The 22,645-nt window shown below is 44.5% G+C and overlaps 1 protein-coding gene across 1 annotated transcript in view; it reads right to left on the bottom strand.

The window, feature by feature from the left end:
* mgat3b (beta-1,4-mannosyl-glycoprotein 4-beta-N-acetylglucosaminyltransferase b) overlaps window positions 1–22,645 on the bottom strand; it is a 45,798-nt gene that overhangs the window by 20,098 nt on the left and 3,055 nt on the right. The window lies entirely within an intron of this gene.

Raw genomic sequence — 22,645 nt, 5'->3', positions numbered from 1 at the left:
TCTCCTTTAAGATTCATTCATTCATCTACCTGTCCATCTATCCGTTAATAGATCCATCTCTTCATCCATTCACCCCAACATCTCCATATTAGTGGTGGAGAGTGGTTTGTGGTGATTCTAGTAAAATGTAGGTGCATTAACAGTGAATTGTTTAGTCTTGCGTTTGCCCAACGTTTCCCATATCCCATTCCCAGAGGCCGACTCAGACAATCCTCAATAAGAACACTTTGTTCCCGGCTCCTCTGCACTGATCGTTTTATTGCAGGGTCCATCCTCTAATGCTGTTGTGATGCGCCCACAGTTCAAGGCATAAGCGCAGTCTGGCTCAGTGTTCTTATTTACTATGTTTCTTTCTTTCTTTGACCATGAGATAATTACACACATTATTTTATTTTGGTGGGACTTTGTTGGGATTCAAGACGATTCATGTAGAGGTCTTTCTAGCACATCTGTGTAAATATTTGAGGTTATTTACAAGGCAGGATGGTTCTTTGCCTGGTACTCCACTGCTCTCACCGTTTTTTTATTGCTATGTCCTTGAGACTCCAGAGCTAACAACAACAACTCATTAGTCTACTGTTGTCCTATTCACTTCCCATCAAGAAATCCCTTGTGTGCGGTTCGACTACAGTCACTATACCCCAGTCCTAAAGCCTACCACGAGTGTAGGTCATTAGGTCGCGGGTTGAACTTATAATTTAATTCCCCTGTGTTCTTAATTTGAACACACCTGCTTTTATATTAACGTTTACCACAAATGAAAAGCTGCCGTGGAATAGTTCACGTGATGAAACCCATCAATCGCCTTTGTGTTGAGATGCTAATGTGTTAAATGTTGGATTAGCCAAATCGCTTCTGCATGCTGAGAGCAATAAGGGTAGGCTGATGAGTATGTGTGGTTTGCTATTAGGGTGTTAAGCTATTACTTAAGTCACAGATCTGCTCAACCATGAGCACAACTTGCTAGCAGCAGTGGGAACTTGACGGGATGCTTATATAACACTCACAAATACGATGTGTGAGTACAACTTTACAAGATGCTTTATAGATCTGTTTCTAAAGGAAGTAACCAAGCATTTAAAAAAAAAATCCATCCATTAGCAAGTCTGAAGGTCTGAAGTCGTTCTTACACTGCCAAATATGCCTGTTTTATACCCGCCTTTTTCACGGCATGGTCCGCGCGTTTACACTGACCAAGATAATATACCGGCTTGATTTTGCACCCCAATTTCCCCTCTTGAATCGGGATTCATTTTCATGTAAATGTGATGTGACGGCATTGCGGTACCAGGGGCGGGACTTTGGTAGAGGTTGCTGTGTTGTCTCTACAACAGAGACAAGCAGCAACATCAACATGAGTAGTTCTCACTGGAGAGACGGTGAAATCCGCGTACTGCTGACCATCATTGGAGAGAAGGTGATGCATTTGCATTTAACGAAGACGGGGGAAAAATAAAGCAAAATAAAGAATATGACAGCGTTTTTGCACTTGCAAAATAGTTAATCTTGTAGCCTACACTCAGATTATGCAAATTATTCTAAATAGGTCAACTCTCCATGCGTAGCCCCGCCTTCTCCATTGAACCAAGAAAGCCGTCTCCTTGACAAAAGCAGAATATACCCCCCCTCGGTTTTACAGAGGCAAGACAGTGAAATTGCAGGGTAGGCCAAGCCACGACTTTACCGGCTTGGCCCACCTAATGATCCACGTAGCGGTTCTGCTCTCTCTGTGATCCAGATAGCATCGGGAGCCTTTCCGCTAATTTCACTGGCACTAGCTCCATAGCGGTTAGTGTAGCGGTTGTGGAGCCAAGCTATTAGTTTGGGTTAAGACCAGCTGTAATCACAGGGGACCGGGCGGCCCCCACTTTGTAACCGAGTAAGGACCTCCTCTAGGGCATTGCTGTCCCCAGGTGCACCATTATCTTCTAAACCAATGAAAAAAAAGTGAATGTGTTAAGCGCTTCTTGTATCTTTCGCCATGTATTTTTCGAGGACAGAGTCGGGAACACGCAATGGCAAGAAATGCCGCTTTCATTTATGTCGCAACTATTGAAGTTGCCTTGTGAAGGCATGAAGTGTGTGTGTGTGTGTGTGTGTGTGTGTGTGTGTGTGTGTGTGTGTGTGTGTGTGTGTGTGTGTGTGTGTGGGGGTTAAAAGCAAGTGTGATATAAGGAAAGTAGTCCATATTTTGGGTGTTGTTGTTTCGTTTGTGGGTCTTAGAAAGTCACAAACAAACAAAAACAACAACAAAAAAAGCCTTGAGACAGGGTGAAATAAATTTCAGAGCATCTGTGACCTCCTTACTGATGCAATCCCAGAGGGAAAGGGAAACCATAGCACCATAAGAACCCTCAAAGTGTTACGATAGTCGCTGTAGACGCTAGCCCTTGCTTCCTAAGCCTCCAGAGGTTCCGCACAATAGCATTACACCCGCTGTCCAATAACAAAGTATGGTAAAGAAAGCAGCTTAAAGTGGTCGGCGAAGCAGCTCTGATCAACTGTCTTGGTGTATCCAACAGAAGAAGTGCTCTAGGGATTTTGCGATGATGTCTTTACACACGCCCAGGATTCTGAAGTTGTGGGCCCTACATCATCAACAGTTGACATGGCCTTTAATGACGCAGAAGACGCTCAGCTGTCTCCTCTCGACAGTGCTCACTGTCCGCCTTCACAATGAACTGCTACTGAATACTTTTCTCTTCGAGGGTATTGTGAACCAGCAATAGAACGGAGTACGTAGGAGTTAATATTGGAATGCACCCACAGTGTCGAACTCAACAATGAACAGACATGCCCGGAAGAGATGGCTCGCAGACAGCTATGGCCTCTCTTACAAAACCTCTCGCTGTCTAAGTACACAGGTGAGACTTGCATTCGGCCCGGATGCTTAGAAGCGGGAAATCGTTGTGATCCCTTTGTCAAGGAAATAATCCCATTAAAAGCCAGCATAATGGACTCATCCAATTAGACTTGGTATAGGTCAGGAAGATACCACATTAGATGTCTCAGGAATGATGGGCTGGCGATGGGGTTCTAATGAAACCATGGACAGATCCTATTAAGGATCGTAATGGAACCGATTAAAAAAGTGAAAACCACTGATGCAACGGTGGAGGAGATACCGTCAGGAACACACCGAGCATACCTATCACTGTGAAAAACATCCTGCTCACTAGCAAATCACACGACACATCCGGTACTTCTTTAGGGTGACGATGCAAAAGAACAAAGTTCAGATTATGTTACGTTTACTGGCCAGCTGTTGGATGATGTTCAGGTGGCTAACGACTAACAGAAGGTTGGAGCGCAAGCCAGCGCTAAAATCTGCGAAACACCAAACGGAACGCGTTTAGCACCAGCTAGCCCGCACTAATCACAGGTTAATGGGTGTACCCCGGCAAGGGGAAGGAGAGACAGATGGAGAGATGACACATGGGGAGAGGGGAACGAGCAGGCAGTCATTAGCCACAGCCAGGGCTCCTGGGAGAGAGAGAAAGAGAGAGAGATAGAGAAAGAGAGAAAGCAAGTAAGACAGAGATTGAAAGACGATTTCAGATTAGAAGTGAAGACAGCAAGGGGGAAAGAGCAGAAAGTCGGGCTGACAGGGAGAGAGAGATGCGAGCGGTTGTGAAAGTGAGAGAGGACCTCCACTCACACGCAGATATCTTTTAGCTGGAGACAGAGGGAAAAAGAAAAACAGACAGACAGAAAGAGAAAGAGAGAGACACAGAAAGTAGAGAAAGAGAACGACAGAGAAGGAAGACAGACAGAGGCTGGGCTGACGAGTTGCCCTCAACATATCTTTGTGACCCTACATTTACTTGACGGTAAACAGGATCAAATTGGCAAATAGAAAAATAGAAGCCACCTTACCCGTTATAATCTGCTGGGTGTAAAAGCAGGTGGGTCGGTCGGAGGAGGGAAGTTAGTAAAGAAAATATGCAGGTTTGAAGATGAAGTAAAGTTCACCATGAGTTGTTTTGCATTGAATGTAAATGGTGTGGTTTCAGGGCGTTCCACGCAAATACAAGATACAACTCAATGATTCAATTGAATTCATTTATTTATTGTGTGTCAAAGCCTTGCTCTGCAAGTTGAGATAGACAGGGAATCAAACCCCCGTCTGCGGTTACACAGCAATGCTCAAGCCGAGATGGCTATGGTAAAGCATGCATGGCCTTATCCTGCCCCCCTGTTAACCAATGAGCGCTGACACCGCGGACAGAGCTGAGGCGCTCTGCGAGGCAGAGCGTGTATATTTTGGCCTAGGGTCTATTTATTCTGCCTCCCTTCTGCCTTGCTATGGTTTCAGCCGCTGATAATTCAAATGTCCTCAATGAGTAATTCTGCGTGTGGTCAAATGTGCCTCTGTGTGAAGACAAGACCGCGAGATCGTTAATCTTCCGTTCACACTTACTCTACGCTGGAAAATTTGTTGTTGACCCCCGGTAGTGTATATGCCTTGCTCAATAAGTTGAGCTGAAAAGGGAATCAAACCTTTTCAGGTAATCCTAGCATTGTTAAAGGTATGCTGTAGCTGTTCAACTGGAAAGGACCCAAGCTTTAGTTTGGATGGGACAAGCAACCTTATGACGGATGAGACAAGGTAAACTTCAGTTGTTGGATCAATCACTTGGCCTAAACACCTTAACCACAATGCCTTGTCCGTAACGTAAGTTTATGGAGGAAGAGGCCCAGGAGGTGAACACTAGGTCTAAGAGGTTGTGAGAATTTACAAAGTAGGTGAGTTGTTTTGACTTGCAAATGAGTATGACTTTAATTGCCTCAGACAAAAAGCACCAACCTTCTTTGTGTACGTTAGGAAATGTTAAGTAGCTCAAAATGAGCAATTCTCATGCCATTATTCAGTGTTGAGCATTTCATCAAAATTAGAAACAGTGTGTGTTGGTTTTTGCCCACTTCCTACTGAAGGTTCATCGGATTAGCATACGGGGAAGATGAGAAGCTGCACTTTCTAGCTACTCTGCTATAGTCATGCTAGGACCTGCGGCAAATGCTACATTAGCACTTGGCTAGCATCCAGTTGTAAATTGTTTTATACATTTGACGTGAAAAAGAACACACACACACACGCACGCACGCACGCACGCACGCACACACACACACACACACGCACGCACACACGCACACACACACGCCTCAGCACAGTCCCCGCCCCACTAATACTTTGATATTCTTTTCAAGTTGTGCCAAGGGGCGGAGCTGACCCCGGCTCTCATGAAGCTCCTAGCTATGTGATATGAGGGAAGGAACGATCAAGGGGAGAAAGGCTCATTGATATGATCACAGATACTGTTTCTTTTGGGAAACAATAGAGTATAAGGAAGTGGTGGGTCACAAATCAACTGTAAATATATCCCTTTCTTCTTACATCCTCTACTTTAAATATTAAAGCCTTCTTACTTGCACTTGGCATACTAGTACATGTAGTTTCTCCTGCTACTCGTATCCTTCAGTCATGACTTAAATTCTCATACTAGGACTTCTGCTTCCTCCTTCATCTCCTACTCGTCAATCAAGTCTGCTTTATTTGTATGGCCTTTATTCCAAGTTCCAGTCTCAAAGGGCTTCACTGCAGGCCCTACATAATGTGACCCTAAGCCCTCTAAAAGTACAAGGAAAAACCCTCCTAATCATCAAGGAAGAATCTGGTAGGAGGAACACTGAGAAATGGATCCCTCCTTCCAAGGATGGTGAGGAATGTAAAATGTGACATGAAGGTTAATGGTACCATGACACAATGCTTAAACCCAGGTTCATAAGTTGCTTAAAATACTAGGACAGCTAAAAAAACGAACAATCAAGGCTACTGCTACTTCCTTGTCGGGGCTGAAGCGGCAGGTAGTGTTCCAGTGTGGACAACGCAGATCTGAGACCAGCACCAGATGAAGTGATTAGCTTACGTATCCAACAGCAACAACAGCAGCACATAGAGAGAAAGAGGACACTATGGATACACACCAACACTGAAGGAAGAAGAGGGAGGAGAATGAAGAACTTCTGTAATGAGACAGAGACAGAGAGAGAGAGCCAGGGAGAGTGGGAGACAGAGAGATGGAGAATGGATAGATTGAGAAATACGAATGGACTGAAATCATTAGCTGGTGGATGCACACCACACACACGCTCACACACATAATCAAACACACACGTACAACCATGTGGTCATCAAACTTCTTATTTGACTTGCAAATGAGTATGTCTTCTTTCAGTGCCTCGAACACAAACCTTCCTTGTTTACATTAAGAAATGTTAACTAGCTCAAATGAAGCATTGATAAATCCCTCATTCAGTGTTGAGCATTTCCAGTGTGCGTTGGTTTTTGTCCATTTCCTACTGAAGCCTCATCCGATTAGCAAACGGTGAAAGATGAGGAGCCGCACCTTGAAGCAACTCTGCTAAATTCATGGCAGGCCCTGCGGGAAAGGATGCATTAGCACTTGGCTAGCATCCAGTTTTGTAGCTTGTACCTTGTTTTATACATGTGACAGTGAAAAGTCAAAGCAGAACCACCACAGGCTGCTCCATTGGGGAACTAGAAGTGCACGAGATTGGGCCAATTAGGATCTAGAACCATTACAACTTAGGCATATGAGGCTCCAGAACCCTCAAGTATTCCAAACCTGATTAAAGAAATCTTTGCTCTGTGGATAAGACGATGAGCTTAAAAGCACGTTAAACATGTAATGGAGTTCCAGAAGTAACCAAACACTTGCTGGCCCCGGGTTCAGTGATGTTGCCGAGCGCAGAGAGGCCCATTGACAGCAGAAGGATGGAGGTATACAGAAGTTTATGGGCTCAACACTCACATTGTGCAGGTTAGCACTGGACCCCAGTCATCTCTAACTCAGTTATCTGTCTGACACATACTGTTACGTATTTTAAGCACATAAGCTGCCCCCACATAGCCACAAGGAAACAGGATCAAACATACAAGCTGTAATATCTACCCCAGCCACAGAAGGCAGCATCTTTAAGAGAGACGCGGAAGCCGCAGCTAAGACGTCACATAGGCCACGCCCACTTCACATCGACCACGCCCACTTAGTCCATTCGCAGCGCCCAGAGCCAGAGGAGGCCAGAGAATCATAGGCGGACCGGCAGAGAGCCTCGGGCCTGAGCCCCGGGGCTCGAAGTAGCTCTCGGTATTTCTCTCTACGCTGTTAGATACAATTCCCTCCCTTTTGCTTCATAGTTACCATACCGAAATACTTTAACAAATAAAGTTAAAAAAAAGTTAGAGTTAAAAGCGACCCGTTTCAAACTACTTTCAACAAGAGCACGTCAATACCATAATGACTCTCCTCACCCCATCTCATCTCACCTCACACACACACACAGCCCCTGCATGCCCAAAAACAGCAACAGTGTGTGTGTTCTCCCAGGCCCAGCTGTCCCTGTACATCCAGGGGGCCCTGCATGTGTGTGTGTGTGTGTGTGTGTGTGTGTGTGTGTGTGTGTGTGTGTGTGTGTGTGTGTGTATGTGTGTGTGTGTGTGTGTTGGGGTATCTGTGTGTGCTTGTGTTAAGAGTGTGTGTGTAGTACACAATGCTTGTGTTTGTGATGGTGTGGATGTGAGAGCAGGTCCAGGCAAGATGTCTTAGCTCCGTTTAGCAGTTGTACAGGCATGCAGTGTGTGTGTTTGCACATGACTCAAAAAACAAATGCACACACAATGTTGCGTGTGAATTGGTTATTTATGATTTTTTAATACATCAAATGCAGTTTGGGCTCAATTTATTCGTCCCAATGATACATTTCCAATTATTACTATTGGGCAAATGATTCAACACTGTGCAAAATGGAAATAAAAACTCGAAATAAATCCCAATAAAAATTGTCGTTTTTGTTTTGGGTGATATTGATGAACAACCAATTCTGTTTAGGTTGGAGATCATGTTGCACGAAACAACTGTAATAATTATATACCTGTCTTCTTACATCCTCTACCTGAATATTAAAGCCTTCTCCCTTGCACTTGGCATACTGATACTTCTAAATTCTCCTGCTACTCATACTTGGTACACAATCAAGTCTGCTTTATTTGTATGGCCTTTAATCCCAGTTCCAGTCTCAAAGGGCTTCACAGTCCCCACATAATACGACCCTAAGCCCTCTAAAAGGAAAAGTAAAACCACTCTTCATCATCAAGGAAGAATCTGGTAGGAAGAATTTGGTAGGTGGAACACCGAGAAATGTAACAACAACAACAACAACAGCAGCACATAGAGAAAGAGGATTCGGAAGTAGAGGGAGGACAATGAATGCATTCTAGAGAAAGAGAGAGAGAGAGAGAGAGAGAGAGAGAGAGAGAGAGAGAGAGAGAGAGAGAGAGAGAGAGAGAGAGAGAGAGAGAGAGAGAGAGAGAGAGAGAGAGAGCAAGGGAGGGGCCGAGAGATGGAGATCGATGGAGAAAGGCAGAAAGACAATGACACAATAACATTTAAATCTGCCCTCTCAATTTTTAATGGGCTGAAATCATTAAGAGGTACGAGCACACACACACACACACACACACACACACACACACACACACACACACACACACACACACACACACACACACACACACACACACACACACACACACACACACACACACACACACACACACACACCACGGTCATCAAACTTCTGTTTCAATAAGATGTGTAGTGACAAGACATGTACAGATTCAGTCCCCCAGGATGTTTCCCTGCATAATCACACATTCAAATTCAATAAATCACAACAACGACCTTATGGGGAAAAAATGTCATTGTGACAACGTTCAATGAACAGCAATCATGTTGTGTAAGGTTGGTTGAATGGCAAGTGGTAAATTAACTCCGATCGGCGGCTACTCAAAGCGCTTTACAATGATTGCCTTACATTCACCCCTTCATGAACACATTCACCATCAACGGCATCAGCCATGCAAAGGAAACCGCCATGTTGTTTTGAGGGATTATGGTGAGGTGTGTCTTGTATGGGATCTCTCCCTCCCTCCCTCCCTCCCTCCCTCCCTCCCTCCCTCCCTCTCTCTCTCTCTCTCTCTCTCTCTCTCTCTCTCTCTCTCTCTCTCTCTCTCTCTCTCTCTCTCTCTCTCTCTCTCTCTCTCTCTCTCTCTCTCTCTCTCTCTCTCTCTCTCTCTCTCTCTCTCCCCCTCCCTCCCTCCTTGGGGAAGAGGTCAACGGCTACACTGGGTATTTTGGTTCTAGGGGTAAAAACCTGGGCTACATCTGTTCAGCGACCCGCTGTGGGCTCAACATAACTAAACAACATCATTTGTTAGGATAGTGTCATGTCAGTGGAGGCCAAGCTGTGTCCACGGCGACCCTAAGGCATCGCAGCGGCCCGCCGAGGGAGATCAGCCGCTGTCGCCGTTAAGACTGTTTGTCCAGGCTGTGATGTTTTATCCTGCCACACTACATTTGTCTATTTTTAGCGTTTAGCATCCTAGATACATTTTTCTCGATTTGTTATTTCTTCTTAAGGTCTTGTAAAGCCCTTTGCAACCTGCTGACGAACGATGCTGTTATACAAATAAAAGTAACTGTTGTTGGCAAGTTATTGTTCTCTCTGTTGTATGACATGTAAGAGTCAGCTCTTTTACAAAGGCTCTGATAAAGCCCATTAGCACCTGTTTTATGTCAAGTTGTCATGTCAAGTTGTATAACAGTATTATGGCGAAGCAACACACTTAATTTTCTAGTCAGCCTGTTTGCCCCTGATAATAGCCTCGATTTGGATCATAGCATGCTGAACTAAGCTATCAGCCCCTGATAAAAGCCTGCGCTTGGAGATACTATGCTAAACTAGCCTCTCCTCATAAATGCCTTCACTTGGATTATATCATGCTGAGCTACCCCAGCATTTCCTGGGGAAATGCATTGACTTTGATCATGGCCGGCTCAGCTAGCATCACCTGATAAGATCCTCCACTTTGATGAAATCATGCTAAGCTAAGCTACTATCCCAGACGCTATATGTATCTAGTATGTGTGTTTTTGCGTGATGATTCATAGGTGTGTGTGTGTGTGTGTGTGTGTGTGTGTGTGTGTGTGTGTGTGTGTGTGTGTGTGTGTGTGTGTGTGTGTGTGTGTGTGTGTTTCCAGGGTGCTCAGGCCTTGTTTCGCTGGAGAGATTAAAGAACGTGTCAATAGAAGAGGAGTACAAGCTGCTCCCCTCCCAGCCACACCCCTCTTGGATCTGACACACACACACACACACACACACACACACACACACACACACACACACACACACACACACACACACACACACACACACACACACCTTGATTTTATCTTCTCAAAGTGCATTTTATTCCTGAGTTGTATTTTTACTTGTTTCTCCTTTAAATAACTAGGGTCATCTCAGGGTCAGCGAGTACTGACCCCAAAGATGGTCCACCATTGCCCTCGTTCAAACACTCATCCTCTGCATCTCTTCCCTCCCCTCCTCCTTCCATTTCCTGCTCCCCCTCTTGCTTCCATCCTCTCCCAGTCTCAACCCCCCTCTCCCCCCCTCCTCCCCCGCTACTGGGCTTTCATGAACCAGAACAGATTCGATTTTCCTGCTGCAGCTATAGTCTCTCTAGTAAGGCACTCCAATGTTTCCTGGCATGGAAAAACTTCTGGAACCATGAGATGACATTATCCTAAAGGAGTACCCTTTTCTCCCATTTCAGCATTTGTCATAAGTCATCGTGAAAAATTTATGTTTTTATACTCCGTGACAGATGCTGGTTCTGATCTCCCCCACAAACCAACAATTTCTTGCAGTCTTGTGGTAAATCCACAACAACGCCGGCACTGCAAACTGCCTTGAAGGAATAAAAAAAACGTTGTGCATTCACAGCGTTTCTTATGTAAACAAACAAACCTGCAATGTGTTCTGACAATTGCTCTGTTCAGAGAATAAAGTGTGTGTCTGCCCAATAAAACAAACTTTAAGCAGGAAAGAAAAGAAGCAAACAAATCTCCTAGTTTCTTCCGTTCATCCCCAGACAGCACTCACAACAAGGCATATAAAAAAAGAAATCAGAGAAGAAAGAGCTCCATTTCTATCTTTTAAATGGAGAATCGAAATCAATGACAACGTCAGGCATCATCGTCTACAGATCCATGCACATGCTGCTGCATCCATGCCTGCTAGGACGTGGAGAACGTTTTTGCATTATGGTGCCGCCATGGATGTCGTTAAAAGGGAAATGAGGAGGGTGGGTGGGGGGGAGGGGTGTGGAGGAGAGAACAACGGCTTGTAGTACCTGGCGAGAAAACAAGTTAACCATCACTGCGTCGCCCAGAGCAGGGGAATGGACGCATGTAAATATATAGACGGCTAGTCGCAACAAACACAAACGCAAAAAAGGGTTTATAGACCTCTGAAGAATAAGTCCCCCTCCGAGGCTCCTGGTTCCATCGGTCAAAAGTCTATGGGAAACAACATGGGGTTTCTGAATGATCGTACATAATAAACTCTGTAGGTGGCGAAGAAGTAAAAGCTGCTCACGTTTTGAACTACGTTAGGACTGAACACTCTTTCCATCTAGATTCCACTTGGGTTTTGGATCGTCTGTGCCGTTAAAGTAGCATTTATAATCGTCAATCCAAAACCCAAGTGGAATCTAGATCGAAAGAGTGTTTAGTTTCAAAACGTGAGCATCTTTTACTTCTTTGCCACCTACAGAGTATGTTATGCACGATCATTCAAAAACCACATGTTGTTTCCAATAGACTTTTAACCGACGGAACCAGGAGACTCGGAGGCGGTAATTATTGTTCAGAGGTCTATTATTATGACATTCTAATTCTGATCATCCACATAAACCCTGCATGTGCGTTTGAATGTCTAGTAGTGGAGGATTCGTTGATTGAATTGATTTAATCTAAAGTCTTTTAATAACCTGGATGTTAAAGGGCTATGACAAAACATTTCAAAGTGGATGCCATGTCAGTACGAAGGTGCGCAAACACAAACCAAGCCTACCAAGTGGCATGAACCAATTGGTAGGCGGTCACTATGGGGTTGATTTTTGTTTAACAGCTCTTATCTCCAGCCACTGGAAAATGATCATAATCTTGTTTTACTGGAACAATTCGATTAATAACTTTTTCAGTTGGAACTTTATTAGCCCTCATTGCCAGTCATCCCATAGTTGCCCTTTGATCAAGGTTCCAACAGGGATAAGAAAATATGATATAACAATGATGACTGAGTTAAACATTAATTTAGTTTATCATTGATCACTGTTGAGTGATACACTGATAGAGCCAATATTCAAAACAGCGGCTCTGCTGCCGAGAACAGCCCTGCTATTCCCCACCCATTTGACTATGTAGTCATTTAGCAGAGGCTTTCCTCCAAAACAACTTAGAGTGAATTCAGATACAGTTTGTTGAGAATGGAAAACCAAAACCTTTCAGCTGGACATCCAACACCCTCGCTCCCCCCTACACTATCCTGCCTCATACAACGCCCTTCTATGCTGCTGTTGACAGTGTGTCGCAGTTTCCCCTTTGTGTCCTGGGCCTGTGTGCTGGGTCTGTGTGGGTGTCCGGTGGGTCTGTGTGCAGATTCACATAGAGGAGACCTATTGAAACTCCACAACAGTCCAGCGTGTCAGAGCAACAGGGCGGCTTCTCTATCTCTCTCAATGCGACCAAGTGACGAAAGTCATGGCCCTTCTCAGTAAAACTTAGAAGGGCTTTGTGTTATTGCCTGAATGGGGACTTCTTCCGCCATAGATAAAAAACAATGACAAACGGGTCAGATGATACTAACAGGACCAATGTCAATGACGTTGTTGACTTGTAACCGGAGGGTTGCTAGTTCGATCCCCTGCTCCTTTCTAGCCGAGTGTCGAGGTGTGTGAATGGTTGCAAGTCGCTTTGGATAAATGTGTCTGCTAAATGTGAAAGAAGTAAAATATTATTATATATTTTAAAGTAAATCCAGCATTGATTAACAAGTGTTCTCACATTGAAGCTAGCAAAAAAACAAAAAACACACCACACCCAACCAATTCAGGTGAGAGTGTGCGTGGGTGTAGAAACCAGTTTGTAGATAAGAAGGGTTTCTGGTGGTGGAGGTGGTGAGGAAACCCTAGCCAGGCATGAGAGGCATGGGAGGAAGGACTGCATGCTAGCCTCCTGGAGCCACGCCGGGGGAAGGATTAAGATACCGGAGAGAGAGACAAGCAGAGAGAAAAACTACGACACACAGGTAGGAGGGATAGAAAGAGAGGTGGAGAAAGGAGTAGATAAAGAGGGAGAGAGACCAGAAAGGGGTGGAGAGATGCTAGAGAAAGAGGGACAGACAGATGAAAGAAGGGTGAGGGGGGTAAAAAGCGGGAGGAACAGTGAACAGGGGAATTGTGTCTCTGATGGGAGCGATAAGGAGCTGGGTGGGAGGTTTGAACACCCAACCAAGGTCAAAAACTGCCTGCCTCTTCCTCTAATCTTTCCTTTATTTAACACCTTATACAATTTATTTAACACCTAATAGAAAGGATAAAGTAGTGACGCAACACTGAAAAAATGATCACTCAACGTACATTATTCCGATCCCGTCTCTCCTTCGATATATATGGTACAAAACAAGGAATCACTCATCACATACCTGTAAGAGTAGGAAGACGTGTTTAGCAAGTATATGGGTTAGCTAGGTTCATGTAAGGGCACATCACGTAGGTGCCCTCTCTGATATGTACCTGAAGCAAAAGTTCAATAGTGAAGACGGCATTCCCCTTCTATTTCCCATGGCTCTATGTTGGGTTCAAAACTCCCCCGCGTTCATCACAGCGCCCCTCGTACTCTCTTAACCGATCAGGACCTCTTACATTAACCGGAATACAATTGCGCTCCAACGCAAAACGAGGATATAAACATCTCTCATTTATGCTTGTCGCTTGGTTGTTGTTTTCATTGAGACTGATTGCAATCCTCCTTCATCCTACGCCCTTCACCTCTGGGACTAAGCTTCACCTGTCTACGGAGGAAGAGATTAGAGCCTCCTGGGCCGAGGCATCCAGGTGATGGTGTCTCAGCCCCACCAGGGTCTAGACACCATCAGGGGGGATCAAATCCGGCATAGTTTAAGGAACCATCGTCCCCATACATTATTTCATGTATGTGTGTGAATATTTCATCCCCATGAAGAATACCAAATGTATAATTTTGGGTAAATATAATTTATGAGGCTCAAGAATGCAAAGAAAATGCAAATGAGGAAGAGGATAATGAATGTAAAAGCCAGTTTGTCACAGTATATACCCATTGTGAGATAAGTGGCGTCAAGACCCATAATTTTCAGGCCTGTAGTGAATATTCTGGGTTGGCATTTCAGGAGTCTCCACTGAACAAAACAAACCAGACAGCCATAACATTGAGTGTTACACCTTCCCTGTGAAAAACAGATCCCACCTGGGGAATAAATGGATTCATAAAGTCATCAAACCGAGGAAAAGGGCTATCTTGGATGTGGAGTAACTACAGACTAGACAGTTTGTTGTGTTTATACTGCTGGAAATATAGTAACTGAAGTTTTCAGTTATTATAGTATTAAAATGTTATTGTCTCATTTGAATTTGGAATGGTCCACACTTTCAAGTGCTTACCATTGCAATGTACGATGTTTCTAAATCCATGAGCATGCACAGTGGTTAACATAATATCTAAACTTATGGTTTGTTTGTGGGCACTATTGGAGAAAAATACCTAGCCGGGGGGGTTTGTATGTGCTTACTTGTGTTGGACAAAACAAGATCAATGCGCATAAAGTGCTAGAAGGTGTGAGTTGCACAAAATGGCTTGTTTACATCTAGAAATAAACAATCCTTTAGGATGAGAGGCTTCTGGGAGACGGGGAGGGACATGGGCCTGTCCGGCCAATGAAGAAGCGGAACTCTAGCATAGTGCTCCCCATTGTCTCCATGGTTGTTGTCTGTATGGGAGACAGAGTTCTGAAATCTAGAGTCAGTAGAAGCTTTGTGGGCTTGGGTGGTGAGTGGGGGGGGGGTTAAGAGTTGTGATCGTATGTCTTGGACATACCATGGGAACATGATTGTGTGTGTGTGTGTGTGTGCGTGTATGTGTGTGTTTGTTTTTGTGCTTGTGAATGAGTAAGTTAGTGTTTGTAGGCCTTTGTGTCTGTCCCAGAGACGCCTTCCGGCACAGGCAGTGTGCTGGGTTTTTAAACATGAAAACATAATGTTGACTGCAAGCTTTATCTATTATGCAACATTGAATGTAATTCTTTCGAAAATGAAAATAAAAAAAAGAATTCTGTGTGACCGGACATTGGGGTTAGAACCAAGAACCTATTGGCGGGAAGTACAGAACCCCAACCACTAGACAGTTTTGTATCCCTGGTGGTACGCGTAGGGTAATGCAGGTTGTACTTGGGATTTAAACAGATTGTTAGATCGATTTACAAAAAAATAAAAATAATAATAAAGATTATTGAAAATAAATGTATTATAATTATTGTTCATTAACTATAATGAAAGACATCCATCATAAGTTTTCTAAATAAACCCATTTGCTGTCCTGCAGTTATATTTTTGTATTTAAGGGGCGCTGGCAATCCTAACCGTTTCACTGTTTGCATATGAGGTGGTCCGCAATATGTCTTATTTAGTGGCCCACCCAAAATCAAAGGTTGGAAACCAGTGCACTCGACCACCATGCACCAGCATGCCGCACGGCTAGCTGTTTGACGTATGGGCATCATGCTGCATCAGGGTGTCAAGGCTTTAAGTCACGGAAGTCATAGCACTACAACACATCATCGCTCTGCCGCCATGGCAGGCTTTTTCACAACACCACAACAACATGTCAAGCAACGCGGATTGAAAGCACCTTGTGGCCACCAAACTCTTCTTATCTCAATATGATGCCAAAAACACACATAACATGGATGAATGCTATTCATTATTTAGTATTTATGGGGTTTTGTGCCTTAAAGAACAGGGTAGAGGGAAACACAGGGATGTCAGCTGAGAGAGAGAATGGCATATAGACTATGACAGCGGGTCAGAATCTAATCTGTGCTGGAACAAGACAATGGCTATGTGGTCGTGGCTTGAGCCACCCCAACTATTCAGTTCCTAGCAGCACTTTATCCAAAGTGACTCACAATGAGTTAAGATATGGCCGCCTTACGGAGCAGGTAGGGTTTAGGCCATAGACACTGGGGATAAACCTAGTACCTTTTGCTATGATTTAATTATCATTATTTTCGGTGGCGACATATGCAGCCCGATGTATTTAATTTTTGCGTGAAGCTTTGTGGATTAAGAATCATCAAGATCTAATGTTTTACGATTCTATGGTTTAAAATTCTATAAAACATGAAGGTAAAACGTCATGTCCCCATGTCAAAGAAGTGTTTTAAAAAAATAATGGCCCATTTTTTTTATGCTTACTCTCCTGTACTCTGTGCTGTGACACCCTTCTTTCACATCTGGGATTGAAGAAGTGCATCATGCATTATAAATACATGCAGTATATATAATATGCACTAAAATATACTGAACAAACTAGGGATCGACCGATATATCGGTCGGCCGATATTATCGGCCGATATTCGCGTTTTTTACGTGTATCGGTATCGGCCGATACGCGGCCGATTTTCGCCGATTTTTTTTTTTTTTTTTTTTTTTTTTTTTTAACTTGTTCTACCTCACCTGTTTTTACTATTTGTTAAATATAGTTTTTTATATTGAAGTTCAATAAATGTTCCTTTTTTTTAATTGAGACTTGTAACATTTGTTATCAGTGTCATTTTTATGATTGAGGGAGCAAAAAAAAAAAAAGTAGTATCGGCTCTAAATATCGGTATCGCCGTATCGGCGTATCGGCTAAGGCTGATGAAAAAATATCGGTATCGTATCGGCCCTAAAAAATCCGTATCGGTCGATCCCTAGAACAAACCATAGACCCAACACAGTCACAGACACAGAGACACATACGTTTGGTGGGAAACAGAAAACACACTAACACTAGCTAAGATTTCCATTGGCCATGACATCCATCATCAACATAATTACCATAACAGAGCTGAGTAGGGGTACAATCCTCGCCAGGAGCAGCCTGGGTAACAGAAACAGCCTCCATCTGTGTGATGACGGTAATCATCTTCCCGTACAAAAGAATGACAAGACTTCGCCCACATGAGAAGAACAACAAACATCTACCGATGCTTTCATGAAGGCTACAAGACAGACACCGGATACCCTGTTTACGCCATTGATGCACCCAGGACAACAATGTGCATCTTCTCCACACCTCCGTTAAACAGGTGCTAGGGAAGGGTGTGCGTTACCCCTGGAAACCAGCATTACCTCATCCCGGGTAATAAAGCTTCAGTTTCATGTCGCTGTTGTTCAAATGCTATAGTCGTTGACAAGCAGATCCATCGGAAATTCCCCTGACCTTCTCACAGAGCGAATCCAGCAGGTTCGTCAGATTCTAGACCCCCCTGGGTGGTCTCGGTGGTAGAGTATCCCATGGTCTGGGAAGAAGTCGAGAGTTTGGCAACCCTAACCCTAACACTGACCCTGGCAGGCCGCTCTGGTTGCAAAACCTTTCCCCGCCAAGAATAATGAATCAGTGAATTGTAAAGGGAAAACTATGATAAATATCAGCCCCAGTTTGGGGCTTCCAGATGAAGAGTACCCAGGACATTGTGTATGAGTGTCCCAGATTGAGGAGGAAAAATGAATTGAATCGCAAACAAGACACCTGTTCAATATGGGCTCCCAGCTAGGAAAACAGTACTCCATCTGGGACACACAAGTGTCCCAGATGGAGGGGCAGGGTGCTGGGGTTGTGTGAAGCTGTGAAACTCAATGGTTGGGGCAGTCCCAGGGTAAGGCTTGTGTTTCCCATCTCGGTCCCCTGGTCTCAAGTGAGCAGAATTATGCCAGGTGAGTGGTGGGAGAGCAGGTAGGCTGCCAGTTCACAAGGTATCACATCACATCAGCATTTCCAGCATCCCCTGTCTGACATATTGCTGTGATTAAGCCGGTTTTCTGTTCCTAGTGTTTTAATACAATTTAAGGTATTCATATTTTTTTGTGTTCACTAATATTTGCAATGAGTTTTTTAGTTGAATTTTAAGACAAAGAGACCAATAGTGAACATGTCATTAAAGGGATGGCCTAGGGCTAGACATCTTAGAATAAAATAAGCTATCCCTACCGGTAGACTGCCTACCTGGGATACAAACCCAGCACCTTTCAAGTCAAACATCCTACACTGCATTAGTAGTACACACTATTGCTCAGGGTGCAGTTCTGGCTTTGTTTGACTCAATAGAAAGAAATCTAGGCTAGCATTTCAGATACAGAGAAACAGCTAGGCTAGCAGGGCTTTGTTCAAAGATGCGGAGAGACAGCTATGCTAACAGAGCTATATTTTAATACATAAACAGGGGGCTGGGAAAACAAAGCTAAGTATTAGACTCTAGAGAGATAGCTAGGCCAAGCAGGGCTATGTCTTCAGCGAGATAGCTAGGCTAACATGGATATGTTTACAACATACAAACCCTTCCCTACATGTTATGGGGTAGAACCGCTCAGATAAAAGAACATTTAGTGGAGTGAGAGCTAACAGGACCTTGTGAGTGCTTTACGTGAGCTCTCTTCTCTCTTAAGCACACTTATTGATCCCCTCCTCAGGCGAAGGTTCACGCCGCTCCTGTCCCTGACCAGCCGGGTTCACTTCAGTCTCCCAGAATGCTGTCGGTTGGATCTTCTATTTATTTGATCAAATCCATCGGCGGATACTGGGATTTTCAAATCACTTAAAATGAGAGCCACACACAAACACACACACAGAGATACACATAGATACCCAGTCCACAGGGCAGGACAAAGAGAGATAAAGACACCTAGCCCCGTAGTCAACCTGTTTTCACATTTTCACAGCGACGCCATTATGGGCCGTGTCGCTTGGAAGTCAACACGCTGTTGGCCATTGGTTGCTAAGCTCATTAGCATGGCCGTTTGCTAGTGATTTGTTGTTTTTTCACGCCTGCTGAGACCTCTGCTTGACCCGCCTGTTCTCCATCAATGTGCACAGAGGCTAAACACTCACCACTGCATACTAAATGTGCGAGTTTTTATTAAATATTGAGAGGCCTTCATCCAGAACCACACACTCACATACCTCAGCTGTGACACATTTAGAGAGAAAACACGTACACAAATACTGTGTGTGTGTGTGTGTGTGCGTTCTCATCAGTGGTCTTTTGAATGATGATGTGATTCAACACTGCAGGAGGATTCTGATAAACATGCCCCCCCCCCCCCCCCCCCCCCGTCTGCTCCTCTTCCTTCATTTCTCTCCTCCTCACCCGTTTTTATCCTGCCTCTATCTCTCTCTCTCTATCCCTTAATCTTGTACCTTCCTCTCCCCCTCTTCCTCTGTTCAACTCGATATTTTTCATTCCAGCTGACTCTCTTTCACCTGTCTCTCCATCCCTTATCTCACTCTCCGTCTCGCCACCTCTATCTCTCCATCTCCATCCCTCTCTCCTATCTCTCCCTCTTTCCAACAATTTCCTCTCTGCCTCCTTTATCTCTCTCCTCCTATCCTTCTCGCTCTCCATCTCTCTCCACCTCCATATCTCTTTACCTCGATCTCCCATTCTCAACCTCTCTCTCTCTCTCTCTCTCTCTCTCTCTCTCTCTCTCTCTCTCTCTCTCTCATCCTTAACCCACAGCACCCCCACATTTCCGGTCTGGGATTAATAAAGTAACAGCTTGTCTTCGATCACTTCCAGTCCTAATGTGAGCAATGCCTCCTCTACACGGGCACGCACACACCTCATGTGCCTTTCTTACCTAGCAGGCTATGAGAGGAGAGACGGAGGCTGAAGGATACTGCAGTGTTTAGTTCAGAGCAAGTTGCTCCAACGCCCACTCAACAACGCTGTCCTTCAGCCTTCCGTGGGGTTGCAAATAGACATATCGCTCATAGCAGGTGACGGGTTTTGTGTTTGTGAGTGTGTGTGAGTGTGGGACTGTGGGTATTATGTCCAGCTTAGTAAAATGAGGATTTGCAAATAAGTACATTTTGGTAATGAGATCCCAGTCCCAGGAGGGGGAAGTTGGGGTTAATATAGACAGACAGACAGACAGAAAGAGCTCTGTCCCATGTGTGTTTGTGCATGTTCATTCATACTGTCTCTCCACACTTCCTCGTGTGCTACCCACGCACACGCACACGCACACACAGACAAGTGGAGAGTTCCACAGCCATCTCCACAATCACAATAATAACATACAACAAAAATAATTACAATAATGACTAACAATTATAAGTAACACTTCACCAAAATCATTAATATTTCTACACTCGATATACAGCTCCTTGCCTCGCCTCCCTCCCTCCTTCCTTCCCTCCCTCCCTCCCTCCCTCCCTCCCTCTCCTTCCCTCCCTCTTTCCCTCAAACACTCCATGTGGGCTTCACCCACCAGACGGATGACCCCAGAAGTTGCCTAGCCTACACGTTCCACGCCTACACCAGGCACTCTGCCGTGTATGTGCGCATGTGTGCACATCTGTGTGTGTGTGTTTGCGTTTGTGTGTGAATATGTTTGTGTGTGTATGTGTAAGCTCTGTGTGTGTGTGCCTGCGTGTGTGTGTGTGTGTGTGTGTGTGTGTGTGTGTGTGTGTGTGTGTGTGTGTGTGTGTGTGTGTGTGTGTGTGTGTGTGTGTGTGTGTGTGTGTGTGTGTGTGTGTGTGTGTGTGTGAGCTGTCTGCTTTAAAGTAGAGCAGCACTGTGGCCCTCTGAGCGATAGCGGGGTATTTTTAGCTAGGCGCTATAGCGTGAAACGCTAGCCAGGTTCACGAAGAGGTTTGTGGGAGGGGGGGGATACAGGAACAACTGTTCCTGGATCCAACAGACTAAATATGCCCTGGAGCCTCTCTCCCCCACAGCCACCCCAAGACCTACTGCCCTAATGTGTATTTTTACTACACATTGACACAGCAAAAGGTTGGGCAATCCCACTTCCAAGCCTTTTTTTTCTTTGCTCCTCTTCCCCCTGTTGTGACCTACTTTGGGCATAGTCTACACATTTAGGGGTCCACATGCTGTTGCTGTGGATCGTGTAGTTGTGGGCGGGGTTTGTAGAGTTGTGGTGGGGCAAACATGTGCGGGTCACTGCTGACATTATAGGAGGTGTGGTCAACTAGGCTCAGGGTGTGGCTTAGAATGTGTCAGCACATGGGCAGGACTTGAACGGGATGCATGGTCAACGAGGCGGGGGGCGAGGCCCACATTGTTGGGCTGTGGCTAATGTGGTCGCGGGGGAGGGGATGCTGCTGTTTTGTGACATGACATCACAACAACACAGAGCCCACTGCCTACAGAGAGAATAGAGATGGAAAGAGGTGTTGGGAAGGACAGGAACTACAGGACAATGGAAAATAGAGATGGAGAGGGCGGATAGGAAGGGAAGAGTGAGAGTGAATATAATCAGCACAGAGAGTTAGAGAGACAGAGACTTTGAGGCTGTTGGGTTAATTTCAGACAAACCCAGAGGGTTTGGAGAGGATTAGCCAGGTCGAGCTAGTCCTAGCACACTATCAACATTAAAAAAAAACATGCTGTTGTAGTATCTGGCAATTTCAATCCATGACATCTAATCCTACACTTTTAAAACAATGTGGTTTTATGAGGTCAGTTTGGGGCTCGTGTCACTTCTATGTAACCCACTACATCACTTTTCATTGAATAAGTTGTTTTAAGGTTTGGTTACCAACTGTGGCTTCACTGGCTTCAAAAGGCTCCTATTTTCCAGCCATGTGTTAGGCTAGACTATATGTATGATGGATAGACAAACTCTACAGTGGACCTCCCTGGTGGGTCGTAGCAACTCCTAGGCTGGACTTGGATTCATCCATCATACATTTGATTTGACACGCCCACTTGAGATGTCACTAGTAGATAGCTTTTGCAATGGCTTGCAATGACTTGCCTCAGGGTTGAAATAGAGGCCCTTTAATATTGCTCCTGGCTCTTTTCTAAACATCTCCTCCTTGGCTCATTAACTCGACAACACAATGTTTAATGCCTGAATTATTTGCCAGTTGTTGCTCATAGCGCAATACTCGCTTAAAGCCCTCTGTCAGGTTGTATTAACAATTCAAATGGACCCAAGACATAAAATAATTGAATAAACAGCTGTGGGAGACGTCCTCGTTTGGCTGGTTGGATTTCCTTCAAGAACGGCGGTTTTCACCTGATTTCTCTCCTCATCTCGATGATGTATCTCCTCTTCTCAATCTCTCCTGTCAAACAGTTAAAAGATAGGATAAGCTTACAGAATGTAAGCTTCATTTAAGTCTATAGTTGTGATGTAGCGCTACAAAAGTAGCGTAGCTGTGGTATCACTTTTTAAAATAACACATTTCCGAATAACAGGAACTGGTTACTAAACCACACATGTCCCTAGCTGCTCTTGAATACGTCACGAACAACAGCACACCAAATTCTAATACTTAAACCTATTTTACATTTTTACCTGTGCTCTTGTCCAAATCAAATCCTTTTCAGAACCGTCTTGAAGTCGACCCGGGGCGACTAAAGACGTCAAGACCTACAAAAATATTCTACATGCGGG

The sequence above is a fragment of the Gadus morhua genome, chromosome 3, assembly GCF_902167405.1.
Source record: "Gadus morhua chromosome 3, gadMor3.0, whole genome shotgun sequence".
NCBI classification, from domain to species: domain Eukaryota; kingdom Metazoa; phylum Chordata; class Actinopteri; order Gadiformes; family Gadidae; genus Gadus; species Gadus morhua.
Note: the sequence above shows the minus strand (reverse complement) of the source record. Positions and strands in the feature narration are given on the sequence as shown.